This window comes from Thunnus thynnus, chromosome 15 (assembly GCF_963924715.1).
Source record: "Thunnus thynnus chromosome 15, fThuThy2.1, whole genome shotgun sequence".
In the NCBI taxonomy this organism is placed as follows: domain Eukaryota; kingdom Metazoa; phylum Chordata; class Actinopteri; order Scombriformes; family Scombridae; genus Thunnus; species Thunnus thynnus.
This window is the reverse complement of record NC_089531.1, coordinates 27811740-27825931: the sequence shown is the minus strand read 5'-3', so window position 1 is coordinate 27825931 and position 14192 is coordinate 27811740. Positions and strand designations below refer to the sequence as shown.

Sequence of the window (14192 nt, the reverse complement as noted above, 5' to 3'; positions counted from 1 at the left end):
TGACAGCAACTTTGCTGCTGCTGTGGAAGGAGGACCTCCACCTGCACTCTTCCATGTGGAGACAGCAACGACAGCAGGGAAAAGTTCACTGCTGAGTTGGATAAACTATAGAAATACATCAAGTTTGCAGGAGCTTCTCCTATAGTACACAGTGTTAACTATGTACAGCTGAAAAGAGCCAATTACAGCCACAAACACCACATAAAGGTGTTTCTCTATTTCATATTTGCTGAAACAGAAATTAAATCGTCTTTATTTTCAGTCATGTGAATATATTCTCAGTGAAACTGAATATGTCAGCTGGGTTTAGTTATAAGAGGATTTAAATCAAATCCTACAGATGTGATTGGATGGCTCAAAAGTGGGCGTGGTTTAGCGAATAAAGTGTGATACACAGTTGTATTTGTTGAGATTCTGTTGAACTGTTGACCTCCACACAACTTCTTCACCCATGTTGTTATATTGGGAAGAGGAGCATACTGCTACTGCCATACATCTCAGGGGGAAAAATCTGCTACATTTATCTGAGAGCTGCAGCAGGTTACTTTTTAGATTAGAATTTTACATACCGAACTGATTAGTTTAAAAGATGTGAGTGACAACTACTCAATATTAGACAGAGATAACATTAGCTAAAATCACCAATAACATAATATATACAGTACATATATAATATATAACATTAAGACATACTGTTCTGCATAATCAGCACTTTTAATTTTGATACTTAAGTACATTTTACTGATGATACTTCTGTATTTTTACAGGACTATTACTACAACTTGTATCTTATATCTGTATTCTTGGCCATCACTATCAGTCACAACCTTGATCTACCGTACTTTCTGTAGTTGTGCACACTGTCTTGTGAAATATGGATTATTTGTGACATTTGAGGGTACTCAGTTTCAGTTTTACCTCCAAATTAAGTGAAGAAAATGTTGCGTTACGTTGAATTTTACTTGTAATTAAGTACTCTCATGTTGTAGCATTGCTGCTTTTTACAGTAAACTACTTACACCACTAGTGTAATCCAGCACCCATAATATCCATTAGATGTGATGTAGTTTGCTTGATTATATACATTATTTAATGCAGAATTGATCATGAGAGTAACTATTGGCCGTCCAATTCAACCCAAAAAAATCTTTATCAGTGGGTATCAACTTAAGCTCATATCAGTCCAGCTCTGTTTTGCATCATGTGAACTGCCCTGAACTGAGGATCCCAAGTCATACAGAGCTGTGAGAAGACGTTAAACAAACACCATGTACGAACAAACGCAGTTTGACCTTTTAGCTCGAGCTACGTCGAGTGAGCAGGGACTGACAAAGAGTACGAGTGGTTTACCACAGCAGCGGGCTTGCGACAGACACATTACAGGGTGTGATGATGCCAGAGTATTAGGTAACCAAGAGGATTATTCAGATGAGAATGAGTCATTTGCATTGCAAATTAAAACAGTATTTAAAGCAGAGTAACATGCCCTTCAAATAACTTCTGCTGCAGAGAAATCCCAGTTCTCCTCCCTGTTAAAATAGTTATAAGGCGGGATGTGCAGCACATGAAAGAGTCAGCGCTTCCACACTGAACATCACTATCACACTGAATTATCATTGGCTCGCCCTCCTCTCTTAGATACAGCAGACTGTGTCATAATCATTTCATGGACAGTTTTGTATGGGAATTGAACATATGATTAATTCATTAAAATCACTCTGTGTTCCTCTCGTAGGTTAAATAGCTTAAAGAATCAATAAGCCCTCAAGACAAACCGCACGGTGTTAAAAGTGTACAGAGAAGTGGCAAAGTGACACAGTGCTGTGTGTCACTATTGTGTTTTGTGCATGGGTGCTTTTACAGTTTGGATGTCAAAGATGATGGAAAAGAAAAACAGATTGCGTTGGAGGAAGGATGTGCTTGTCGACAAAAAAAAACATTTTGAAGCATGTGTCTTTGCACATGTGATGAATGATTAGAGGCAGGTCAGAAAAAGTTTACATCTCTGCATCTCTTTGATCAGATATGCTATCAGATCAGCGCTTGAATTGGGTCAGTAATCTCCGATAGGAAGTACAGGCATGTTCAGTTTCTGTCCCACAGCATACTGTTACAGTGTTTATCATACAGCACAGTCACTTTGTAATGAATGTACGTACTCATGGTATAATTGCTGTGTTGGGTAACATAGGCCTGCTCGAGCAAGAGGAGGTGATGATGTGCAGCTGCTGGGTGAACTTGAATTTGTCTTCTTAAGAGTTATGGTAAGACATTACTAATTTACAACAGCAAATATGTCAGATTGTGGTTTTTATCAGCAAGACATGTTTTTAATGAACAGATCTGCAAAGTCGCAAAGTGTTCATGCTGAATATATCAGCAAAACATTCATTGTCATTTCTTTTCCTGCAATACCCACTCATTGTAAACAAAACATTTTCATGGTAATGTTTAGGCATCTGGGAAAGGTTTTGGTTAAATATTAAAGGATAAGGTTAGTGTTATTCCATATTTTTGTCAACTTGCATGAAAAGACCCAAAACAACAATTTTAGTTGGTTAGTTTCTGACTCCCATACCCTGTCTGTTGGACTCAGCTGCAAGCCCATTGGTCTCTACTGAAGATGTATATCTCTAAAAACACAAATATATAATGTCATTTTTAAAAAAAGCCATGGTAATTTCTTAAAACAGCTGGGCACTGTAGTTTTTAGCAAACATTTCTCAAACAGGAAGAATTTGTTGGGGACTATTTCCAGCGGCAAATTGATCCATATTGGGTGCTCTAGTGTGTATTTACCGCAGCAGGATGGTGTGTGTGTGGGATTGAGTCAAAATAAAATACCGTGTGTGCAATGACGGTTTGAACTGTGTGGCACATTGATGTGTTTTTTAATAGTTTGTGGACAACAGTTGACATGAGACTGGACAATTTGTCTTTTTTCCCACAATTACGTTAACCTGCAAGTGAGTTGAGTTGAGGAGACAGACTGCTTCAACAGCACCTCCTGTTACGAAATACTAATTTGTACCCTCGAAATGAATAATTCTTCGATTTATTCCCCCCAAATGCTGTATACACATGCAATAAAGGCATATGGTTTAGAGTACTGGCACTTAATTCAAATGTAAGCACTGTTTCAAATGCCTGCCTCAGACACTCTATGGATACTGCTGTATTCTTTGACACGGAGAACAAATTAACACTTCATCAGTTAGGGAACAATTCAAAACAATGGAATTTGAGAAAATAAGATGCACAACTCTTCTTTTTTTTACTCTGGGCTATTGTTTTGACACCCCACCCAATTCTCCCTCTGTGACTTCTTATCTGGCTAATGAAGCATAGCAAACATCCTGATGCAATTTTTACATAAGGTTCACGGTAACAAATCAGTATGCCAGTTAAGTTCAGTCTTCCACTGAACAAGATATCTTTCATTCATTATTGATGTTGTGTGAGAGGAGCTTTCCCCTGAAGGCACACTAGGATTCCCATAGCCAGACTCGGCATCAAAGGCTTCTCTATAATCTTGTCTTCTCTTTTTCTCACCCCTCTACTCCCTGACTCTCCACATTACATGGTCCATCTTACTCATTTACTGCTTTCCCTCGCCATACGTGTTTAATTATGCTATTACTTGTAGTAGATAATACGATAGTGGGATGAACAGTGCAACAACTGCTATTTGTGATATCCTTATTAAGAGCTAAATTTCCATGTGTAAGAGGATTGATTGTCTATGGATGGATTGTACTGTTTAGCTTACATTGTCTCATCTTTTCATTACCTCACTAAAGTACTGTGCACATTAGTGTACTGTGTAGCCTAGTTGGTTGCTCAGGTTTAGAGTCTATAGATCAGTGTCTCAGGTATACTTCTGTATTAATGTGGCAATTGTGTGGCGAGTTAAGCTGTGTTCCATTGCAGGCGACATTATCCTATGAAGTCTACTTTGAATAGTGTTAGTACTTCCAAAGATGTAATCACCTTTTGTTGATGGTAGAACCTGTAGCTAAAACCCGAAAATGAGATGATCAGCATAAGTGCTAAATCTTAAAACTTGTTTCCTGTCAACATAATTAGCAATAGATGACATAATCTGTTGTTTCATATCAGCTATTGCTAATTTGGTTAGTCAGTAACCAGTTTCTTTGTTTCATTTCAATCAGTGAAAGCAACAGTCGAGTGCCAGCAATAAATCAGAGGCTTGCTAACGTTACCTAAATGAATACAATGTATGTATAAACAAATCCAGGTATTTTCCAGAATGGAACACAGTTTTAGCGAATCCATCTGTTGTCCTACAAATGTGTCCTGTACAAATATGGCCGTCTTTTGCCAAAATTTGGAGAAAATACCCGCTGTATCACTCAGCCCTTCATATTCCAAAATCCACTGAGTGCCAGTTATTGTTTAATTGTGAAGTACTGTACGAGACGGGAATTTAAAATGATGCTTACACCCTGCAGGTTCAACCCTGAAGCCTTCAGTCCTTCGATGGCCAGGACATCAAAGTCCCATTTCTGTCCTTTCTTCAAAGGGCTCCTGAAATGGGACACAGCTTTAGTTTTGTGTAGGTTTTACCTATTCACTGTCATAGTGTCAGTGCAAAGTGTCATAGAGAGCTGAAGTCAAACCAGAACTTCTGGATTCCATTCTAGAAGTAGGAAATCCTCATTAAAAATTGACATTTGTAACTCTGCTAATAACAGCACCTTTCTCAACAGTATGTTGTGTGGCTCACTTCATATGTTTAGGTAAGGATTGGAATTTTCTGAAAAACCTTCTAATACTGTTGTTTATTCATTATTTATGTTTTTTAGCTCCCTTTAACAAACATCGTTTCCCATAAGTCCTTAATGTTTGCAGGCTAAATGTATTGGATCAACAGAGGAGACGAGACCATGAGTGAGTGGAGGGGTTGCGGCAAGTTCAGAAATGTCTGTAATTACAGCAGGACAGAGAGGAGGGAACACTGTACAAGTCTTTGCACAGCACAGATTACAATTAGAAAGATGAGCAATGACCTTAGAAGAAAGAGTTTTATGGATATTGAGAAGTTACAGTGACATAAGTAGCCTACTTTTAATGTGGACTGTGGTTTTTCCTGTGTGTAATGGGAATGGTTTTGCTAGATGAATCTCAACATATTCAGACCAGATGGATTGGCATAAAATTTGGTAGACATCTATGGTTTCTAGATGATGTATCCTATTGACTTTGGTGATCCCGTGACCTTTCATCTAGTGCCATCATCAGGTCAAAAATAAAATGAATTGTCCAATTGTTTGCTTACTTTGTGTCTAGTGTTATTTAGCATGCTAACACGCCAAACCTAGATAAAGAGTATGGTAAACATTATACCCGCTAAACATCATTATTTTAGTGTTGTCATTGCATACTGACATTAGCATTTAAAGGACCAGTGTGTAGGATTTAGCGGCATCTAGCAGTGATGTTGCAGATTGCAACCAAGTGAATACCCCTCCCCTTACCCTCCCCTTCCAAGTGTGTAGAAGAATCTATGGTGGTCCCTAGAACCTGTGTTTGGTTTGTCCATTCTGGGCTACTGTAGAAGCATGGCAGTGCAACATGGTGGGCTCCGTGAAAGAAGACCCGCTCCCTGTGTAGATATAAAGGGCTCATTGTAAGCTAACGAAAACACAACGATTCTTAGTTTCAGGTGATTATTCTTATATATTATACTTATATAATATTGTATTAAATTTCTGCCAAGTCCGCTCTGCTACATGCCACTAAATCCTACACACTATACCCTTAACTCAAAACACCACTGTACCCAAGTACAGCGTCAAAGAGCTGCTTGATCGACTGTAGATTTTCTCTGTAGTCAAGCAAACTGCAGTTCTGGCATCCAAATAGCCTGCATAGCCTCTACGTGTCTATTGCTGCCTTCAAATGGGGTTGTGTTTACCGTGTTCACAAGAACATTCCATATGAACACCCCACTCTTGTGGTATTCATGACTTCAGAAGTGCAAATTCTCTGAGAGCTCTGAGTTCATGAGTTGTGACATGTTATTGACGCTTTCAGAAATGGCAGAGGCCATGGAAGTTCATTTTTCAGTGGATGGTAAGTTAATATATTGTAATTTTAGTTTTATATTTTTCTTAGTAATTTTATTATATTTCTGAGGAAAATGTTGATTATCCCACTGGCCTCATCTTTTTCCTCTGTCATTATGCCTTTTCATTTCCTGCATTACAGTACTCGCCAGAGTCTTTTGGCGTCCATGTTGTCTATGTCATGGTTACAACTTACCATGTTGTAACCACAACTTTGATGCAGAAGTATAAATGATGCATAACGCTTCCAGGGTTAGTTGTTCCAACTTTGTGTTTCTTTATGTTTTCATAAAGTCATTTGTCTTGTGTTTGTGATGAATTCATGCTTTGTATAGGATTGTTGATTTTACACTCTATCTATCTATCTATCTATCTATCTAGAGCAAGCCACTAAGGGTCTGTGTCCACAGAAACCCTCATTATTTTCCTTGGAAAACTTACACTTGAGTCATTATGACCTGAAGAGGACACTGACCTCTTCGTTGCACCTAGCACTGTGAGCACTTAACTCATCATATGTTGAAAAAATCTAAATTGTCTGCATTGATACAACATGCCAAATTAGCCATTTAGCTTCTGTTACTTACATACTGAACAATGCTTGGCTGTATGCTTAAGAAGAAAACCACTTGATTGCAAGACTACTGCTGTCCATAACTAAAATGTCTGTGCATACACTGCCAGAGTTTGGGGTTCCATTCCCCAGAGCAAGGCACAAACATCGCCATGGTTTCCATCCTGGTATGCAGGGAATGGGATTGTCTCCAAATCATTCCTCTGTACCACTGATTGTAGCCTGCACTATGTATTCATCATTAGAAGCAATTGTAGTCAGTCTCTTTCTGACATGATATTTGGCTTCCTGACACCTCTGCTCCTCCCCTTCATCTTGAAATGTGTAGAAGGGAACATGTTAAGTACTCAGTGGTATTTATTAAGCAGTATATTAAGCAGTGGAGGTTCTCTGCAGGGCAGGCTGGAGCTGTCACCCCCTCACAGACAGTTAGCCTCAGTGCACATTCTGGGAGCTGCTTCAGCAAATACACTAATACAGAAGTGACAGGAGGGGGAAATAATTGTAAGAGTACTGAGGGAAACGATATACTGTTCATACACTGTAGAGCTGAATTGTGTGTATATATATATATATATATATACATACACACACACACACATATATATATATATATATATATATATATATGTGTGTGTGTGTGTGTGTGTGTGTGTGTGTGTGTGTATGTATATGTATATGAGGTTAGACCTGATTTTAGTGATTTTAATCAAATATTACTTGCCGTTGACTTTCCCATCATGGTCTATGGCATGTTTTTAAAGAGGCTTTTACATTCTAACAAGTATGCAAAATCTGAAGGAAACACTGAATTCAAACACATTGAAAAGCTACACATACTGGTTACCAGAGGCGTGACAGAGTCATTGTTGTGCAAGTCACAGATAAATTTCAAGTCTCAAGTCCAGAATCAAGTGCTAAACTGTGTGTTTTGAGTCCTAAACTCTATGCTCAACTCACCACATATATTTAAAACAGTAATAGGTAGTACAGTGAATTCACAAAAATAATGAATGCTTTTAAAATGTCCTACTTTAAAATGACAGATTGACTGACTGTTGTACACACACACACTTTTTATAACATATTTTTGAATTTATGGGTTTGGGTTAGGGTTAAACTCGAAGTCTACTTACTAGTATTTTTGGTTTTCTCAAAGCAAATCGAAAGTCACCAGATTTATGACTATATCAATAATATGTATATGACTTCATTATTTAATTACATTATTTGAAATATCAATAATAAGTTAGAGGGGCCTGGGCAAAAAAAGGTTGTTGTTGAGTCACTATTGACATCCCACACACACCTCTCACCTTTTGAGCTATGTTTAGCACCCTGCCGTTTCCTCCAACTTCCCATAAAGTATACTATGCTGGAGTTCTACCTGGCTCCAGGTTTTTTGTGTGCAATTTGATTAACTTGATTTTTGTACATAGAAAGAGGAAATTAACAACAATACAACTGCACTTTGTGTTAGATTATACAGTGTATTATTACTATTAGGAGTAGAAGTAGTAAAATCATATTACATTATTTATATTACTTAATTATTTTTCATATTATATACTGCATCAATGTTCATATACTGTATGTGTCATGTATACATACTGTATACATACACTGCACCTGATTGGTTACCTCAGTAAGACTCTAAAAAGTCAACATCTCAGAGTTGCAAGACTGGACTATATTTTCTGCACATATACATTTGCAAAAATATTTGCACAATGTATTTATATAGTCTAATGTATCTTCATGTATATAATGCATGTATTTCTTCAAATTTATATATATTTACATTTCTCACATTTCTTTTTAAAAGTTTATTCTATTTGAAATTTCTTGGTCAGTTTTTTGTTTGTGTTTGTACACCTTTTATCTTGCTTTTGTACTACTTTAGTGTGTTAATTACACCCCGGGGAATCAATAAGTCTTATCCTAAACATAAGTTTATCTTATCTAGAGATAAACATAAGTTTAGAAATATGGACCATGTGAGAACAAAAAAAACAAAACACACACACAAAAACAGAACTAGATTTGACACACAGGGCTTCCATACAAGACAGATTAGGAAATAATTCAGGACTTGTCATGGCAACATTGTAATTTAGTGGTGCAATTTCCTAAATAAATAATTTGAGCTTTTAACAGTTTATTCTTGACCTTGGAAACAGCAACTAAAAAAACAAACTCCACTCAAGGTTCATTTATCCTGTAGCTCTGGAGCTTTCAGCTGTATCAAACAGTCCAGTTTTTAGGACTTTCAAAAAGGTGAACTTCACTTTAAGCGGTAAGTGGACCTTGAGTGAAGATTGTTTCGTCAAATTTGTAAACCAGCTGACGCACAGCGAACGTCAGGCTTTCGGGGCCCTTGAGGGTCTGGGACCCTGGGGCAGCTGCTTGCTTTATCCAGTTGGATATCCAGCCTTGAAAAACAGAGCATCAGTGCACTCTGATATACAGAGCACACCACTCATATTAGAATTCAACGCTTATCCCTCAAACACACTTGAGTCATTTGAAGCCTATACTCTTTGACAGTGCACTGAAGAAATTTCTAGCACTGTAATAAGGCTGAAGTACTAAATCTGTTTTTTTTTAAAGAGGCCTGAGTTTCATCCTCAGAAGACTTAAATGAGATGAGACAAAGAAGCAACAGCGATGTCTTTGAAACTCAGCTGAGCATCCCCGACTACAGTGAGCTGCCCTTCAGAATGTCACACGGCGCCGTGATAGATCTCTTTTCATCCCTGAGAGCATTTTGCCACCTACTGACTGTTAGTGGTAATCACATGACTGATCACATCCACACACACCTTCCACATACGCAGGGTGCAGTGTAAGATTGTGTTAGTCATGATTAAAGTCACATTTGAAAAATCCACAGTGATAAATATAAGGAGCCAATATTTTTATGTGCAAAAATTCCTTGCGTACTGAGCTTTAAAAGAAAAAAAAAAAGATATAAAAAATAACTTGAAATAGAAGAAAAGCAGGCACACATCTGAGTAATGTAAATCCTGAGAAAATGAAAATGTATGGAATAATTAAAAAGCTTTGATTTGGGCACAAGGCTCAACATGAAAGCGTTGGAGAAACACTCGAATCGCTGATGGAATTAAGCACATTATTAATGTAGGCTTACTTCAGGCTATTGCATCTCTGAGGTTCATCCTTTGATATCTTCCAAAGTCATTAATATTGCATAGTGTAGCTGAAGTCTTAATCACCAGATCCACTAGTGTATAAAGCACTACTTTTTTTTTTTCATCTGGGCTTTCTCACAGAAATAAGTTGCAGACAATATCAAACCAGCTATCATTTAAGCACAAACTGCCATTGACTTTGAAATTCCCATTGACAGCATGTCATTCTGTCATGGCTTCGTTTCCCTTGATGGCATTTCACGGAGGACAATGCTGCGGTGCGCATACAAGTGGGTTAATTAAAAGATTCATAAGTCAATCAGAGAACATTAACATACTCGAGAGCTGTTTCAATGCACAGGGTTCAGCGCGAGGAAACATCAAAGGGTTTAAACTGCAGGCATGAAAGGCATGGGAAATGAGCTTTCAAAAAGGAGAAGCACTGCCAAAGCCTGCAGGAGGAGAGGAGCCTCTCGCTGACTCTCAGGTACTCTGAAGAGAAGCTCACACCCCACCGGCTGCAGGAGGAAGAGGAGGAGGAGGAGTGGGGCAGCTCAAACAATAATGTCTTGTTTTTTTTAATCATGCTCTCTGTTGATGGATCAACTTACATTACTGGTTCTAAGACACATTTTTTCTCTATTAAGTATTTCTATTAAGTCAGTGTTGTCTTTGCTCCTGGCTATGAATAAATGCATTTACTGTACTGTATGCATTAAAACCAATTCTCCTTTAACATCAATCACTTTTTATTAATAAAAACCAACACATAAACCTACACTTGCAAAGCATTTCTAACAAATAAAGAGGTGAATGTGCACACAGGGGTGATGTTGTGTTATTTTATATTAAATGCTGGATGGTGTTTGCATGTATATATTTTTAAAAATGTCCCAAATGCATCCCTGCACTTTGCTAGATGGACTGCAGTGGTCCACTATGGGTTGCAACAGGTAAGTGCCATCACATTCACACCCATCATCTTCATCATCATGGTCCAAACTGGCTCCGCCAACGCACCACATTCTCCCTTGATGGGCAAAAGCATCATCCAGCGCCAGAATCATCAGCATCACCACATAAAAAACTGGGGGGGCAACGATGCTGCAAGTTGGCTGCATGTTTGTGGGTCCGCGATCCAAAGCGTTGCCGCTTCCAGACGCACCAAAACAAACCCTGCGTCAGGTGCCTTGCAGCAGCCACGCGTCATTCCTTGACCCACTTCACCGACCACGACTCAGCCCGGATGAGCAGCAGCTCATTTCACACAACTTTTCTGATGCTTTTTAATTTCACATACACACACATCAAAAGATATGCATCCGCCACAAAGAGTCCATCATCATACATCCACCGCAGGACGAGACCAACAGAATTTGGCTCGTTCAGACTTAACTTACCCGCATCCCGCAGCTGCTCTTGACATCTTTATTTAAAACGTGTATCCTCTCTTTGTTTTTAGTTGGCGCTCCTCGCCCTCAGCCGCTTAACCTTTGCCTGAAAGCAGCCGAGCAGAGTGGAGAGCAGCCGTTATTTCCTCTTGGGGAGGTGAGGTGAAGTCCTTTTGGCACAGGGTACCCGACCCGACGGCGCGCAGCCGCTGCTCACAGACGGAGCGCTTTATTGTTTCTAACGGGCGCGCTACCGCAACATGGCAATACGGGGTCTAACCCAGCGTGATGGGAGCGCTCGTTAAACTGACACTGTTAACCACATGACACCAGCTTTTAGGTGGCGCTCACCCACACAACACAGTTCATCCTCACTGATGACTTCAGCGGGGCACACTACAAAATCCCCCCACCCCCCCCACCCCCTGTCCTGTATGGACAGCTGTAAGACGAATTTGGGGAATTTATAGGAACATTACTTACAGGAAAAAACGTGGTAAAAGCGCTGAAAAGCCGTTTTAAATCGTTAAAGGGTTCTTTAAAATTCGGCATAAAAGGGATGCAACAAGCAACATTTTATTTCAATAAAATCTCAGTTAACCTCTTCCTACTATCTGTATTTAATTGAGAGTGAAAAATCTATCAATTTTTAAAAGTCTATATTTTATTGCTACTCGAAATGTTTGATGAAAAGTAAAGATTTATGCAACTTCTTGTAGTGTGTTCTGCTTGGTGTCCACTTCTCCAATTAACAAGGAAATTTGAAATATTCAGATCTTAGAATGGAGTTTGCAATCATTTATTTTCCACTCCAAACAAAAACACAGACCAAACTACTTCAAAATGGCTTTTACAGTGGTGATATGTGACTGAATTAAACTGTATAAAATGTTAATTTTTAATTTTTCCATATTTATAATCTATAATATTTTCTGAATCTACACTTGAAAGGGGAATCGGGTTGCGATGCAGCTGTGTCTCTTATGGTTTTAACAGACAAATGTCCAAACCGCTGATCAACAAGGTAGTGAATCCCTCCAGTTCAGGGGGATGTGGCAAGCAGAGGCTGCATGACCTCTGACCTTTGTGTCCAACAGAGGCAAGCAGGGATGCTGGAGGCTGGATTGACATGAACCATTTAATTTGAGGAAAAACGTTGCTATGGATACAGGAAAGTAAACACATTGTTGGGGTTAAAGATCAAACAAAGACCAGAGATATATTTTAAACAGCACAATTTCAAAAATATTAAATTAGGGGAGAAATTAAACCTCATAGTTGGCTTTTCTTTAATTAATTAAATAATTGTCAATCACTGTTACCACTTTTTGTACAACAGGAATTGAGTCAACAATGTAAGCTGTCCACAGCTATTTTATATATATGTCACATCCAGCGTGTGAAGATGTTCCATGTGCGATGAAGAGACTTGAATGGCATCATTTGCTGATTCAAGCTGCTTGTTGCAATTTTTACACGCAAAAGAGTTTCATTCTATGGTGGTGCAATGAGCGCCTCAGCTGGAAATATGGATTCATTTAGAGAAAATCAGGTTAGTCACCTTTAGTGTCACTAATTACAGACCTAGATACACAATTTGACTATTTTTCAACTGTTTTTATACAATCCAAACCTTAAAAACAGTAGGTATGAGAAGTTTTCATTTTCATACATATACAGTACATGTTCACATGCCCACTAGCCATCACAACCGGTATTCACACTCACTCAGCCATTTAAACTATCTGCTGCTCTGATAGATGTTTATTATAAAAACTAATTGCTTACATCACCTGTATGTTTGAGACGCAACACTGCAAACAAACATTTATCTATGAATAACATGAAAATCTTTAAAAGACTTAAATCATGTTGAAAGACAATGAAAGCTGCCCTCAGAGCAACCATCACACCATCTCTGTACATTTATACCTATTTACTTGCAATATGTTTTAGTTTAATGATTCTACATTTATTTGCAGTTAATATGCACTGAACTGTTCATAATGCAGAAATGGCAACAAACTCACAGTGTTAATCATCAGCAGCTGTAAACTTACCTGAAGGGATGATAATCTGACAAATGAATCCATGTGTCCCACATCATGCATTAGATCTCATGCATTACCACTGCAGCAGAGAATTTAAAGTTGTAATTTACAATTCACAATTGCAATTTAATGTTAAGATCCCCGCCAGACATTTTAGAAGACATACTGTATAAAAATACTCTGCTTTTACTAATAACATCTACTCCTTCTCCCTCATTAAAAATCCAGAATCTATGAACATACAAATATTGTTCATTTTTTAACTGCTGGATACAAGATGTCTCCAACTTCACTGTAAAGTCCATTCTCAGTGTTTGTGCACTGGAGGCTTCAAGTTTCCACATAACACTTGTGTAAGTTGTGTGCTGGTCCAGGATTGGCTCCAAAATTGTTGTGATGTCACAAATCATGCTCACAGGTACGCTCCTTTAACTCAGATTTAAGGTGAACACAGAAACTTTCCGGTTTCAGCAGATGAATGTGAAAACAGTCTCCTAGTGTCAAACTTTGCACATACATTATTCTGCACAGTGAAGCTCAAACATCCAGCTGAAGGAACAAGGAGAAAAACATATTTTTGAGTGGAGGGGGACTTTGAAGTTATGTATAAATATATATATATTTATATATATATATATATATATATATTGCACATTGCTGCCTCAACTTCTTACTGTGTGTTCAAACAGAATGCAAAGTGAATTTTAGATGCAGCACAATTGCGTATAAAGTCAAGGGAATGGAAATTTGCACGCAGATACGTCTGCGTGAGATGAAAATGTCTCAACCTGAGCAAAAAATTCTGTGTGTATCCGGGGATTTAAGAATCAGCTTCATAAACGTATGGAAAGAAGAGAGACTAGAGAGAAATAACAGAAAGAACCAGAGATTCTGGTGAGTTCTGGGTTCAGTCAGAGGCTGTACTGAACACAAAC

The 14192-nt window shown here is 38.3% G+C and overlaps 1 protein-coding gene across 1 annotated transcript in view; it reads right to left on the bottom strand.

The window, feature by feature from the left end:
• Positions 1–13343, bottom strand: part of LOC137198027 (retinoic acid receptor beta-like) — a 220222-nt gene extending 206879 nt beyond the window's left edge. Inside the window, exon 1 of the mRNA XM_067611615.1 lies at positions 13267–13343. The gene's annotated coding sequence lies outside the window, so the exon portion shown is untranslated. The remainder of the gene's footprint in view (positions 1–13266) is intronic.
• Positions 13344–14192: the final 849 nt, after the last annotated feature.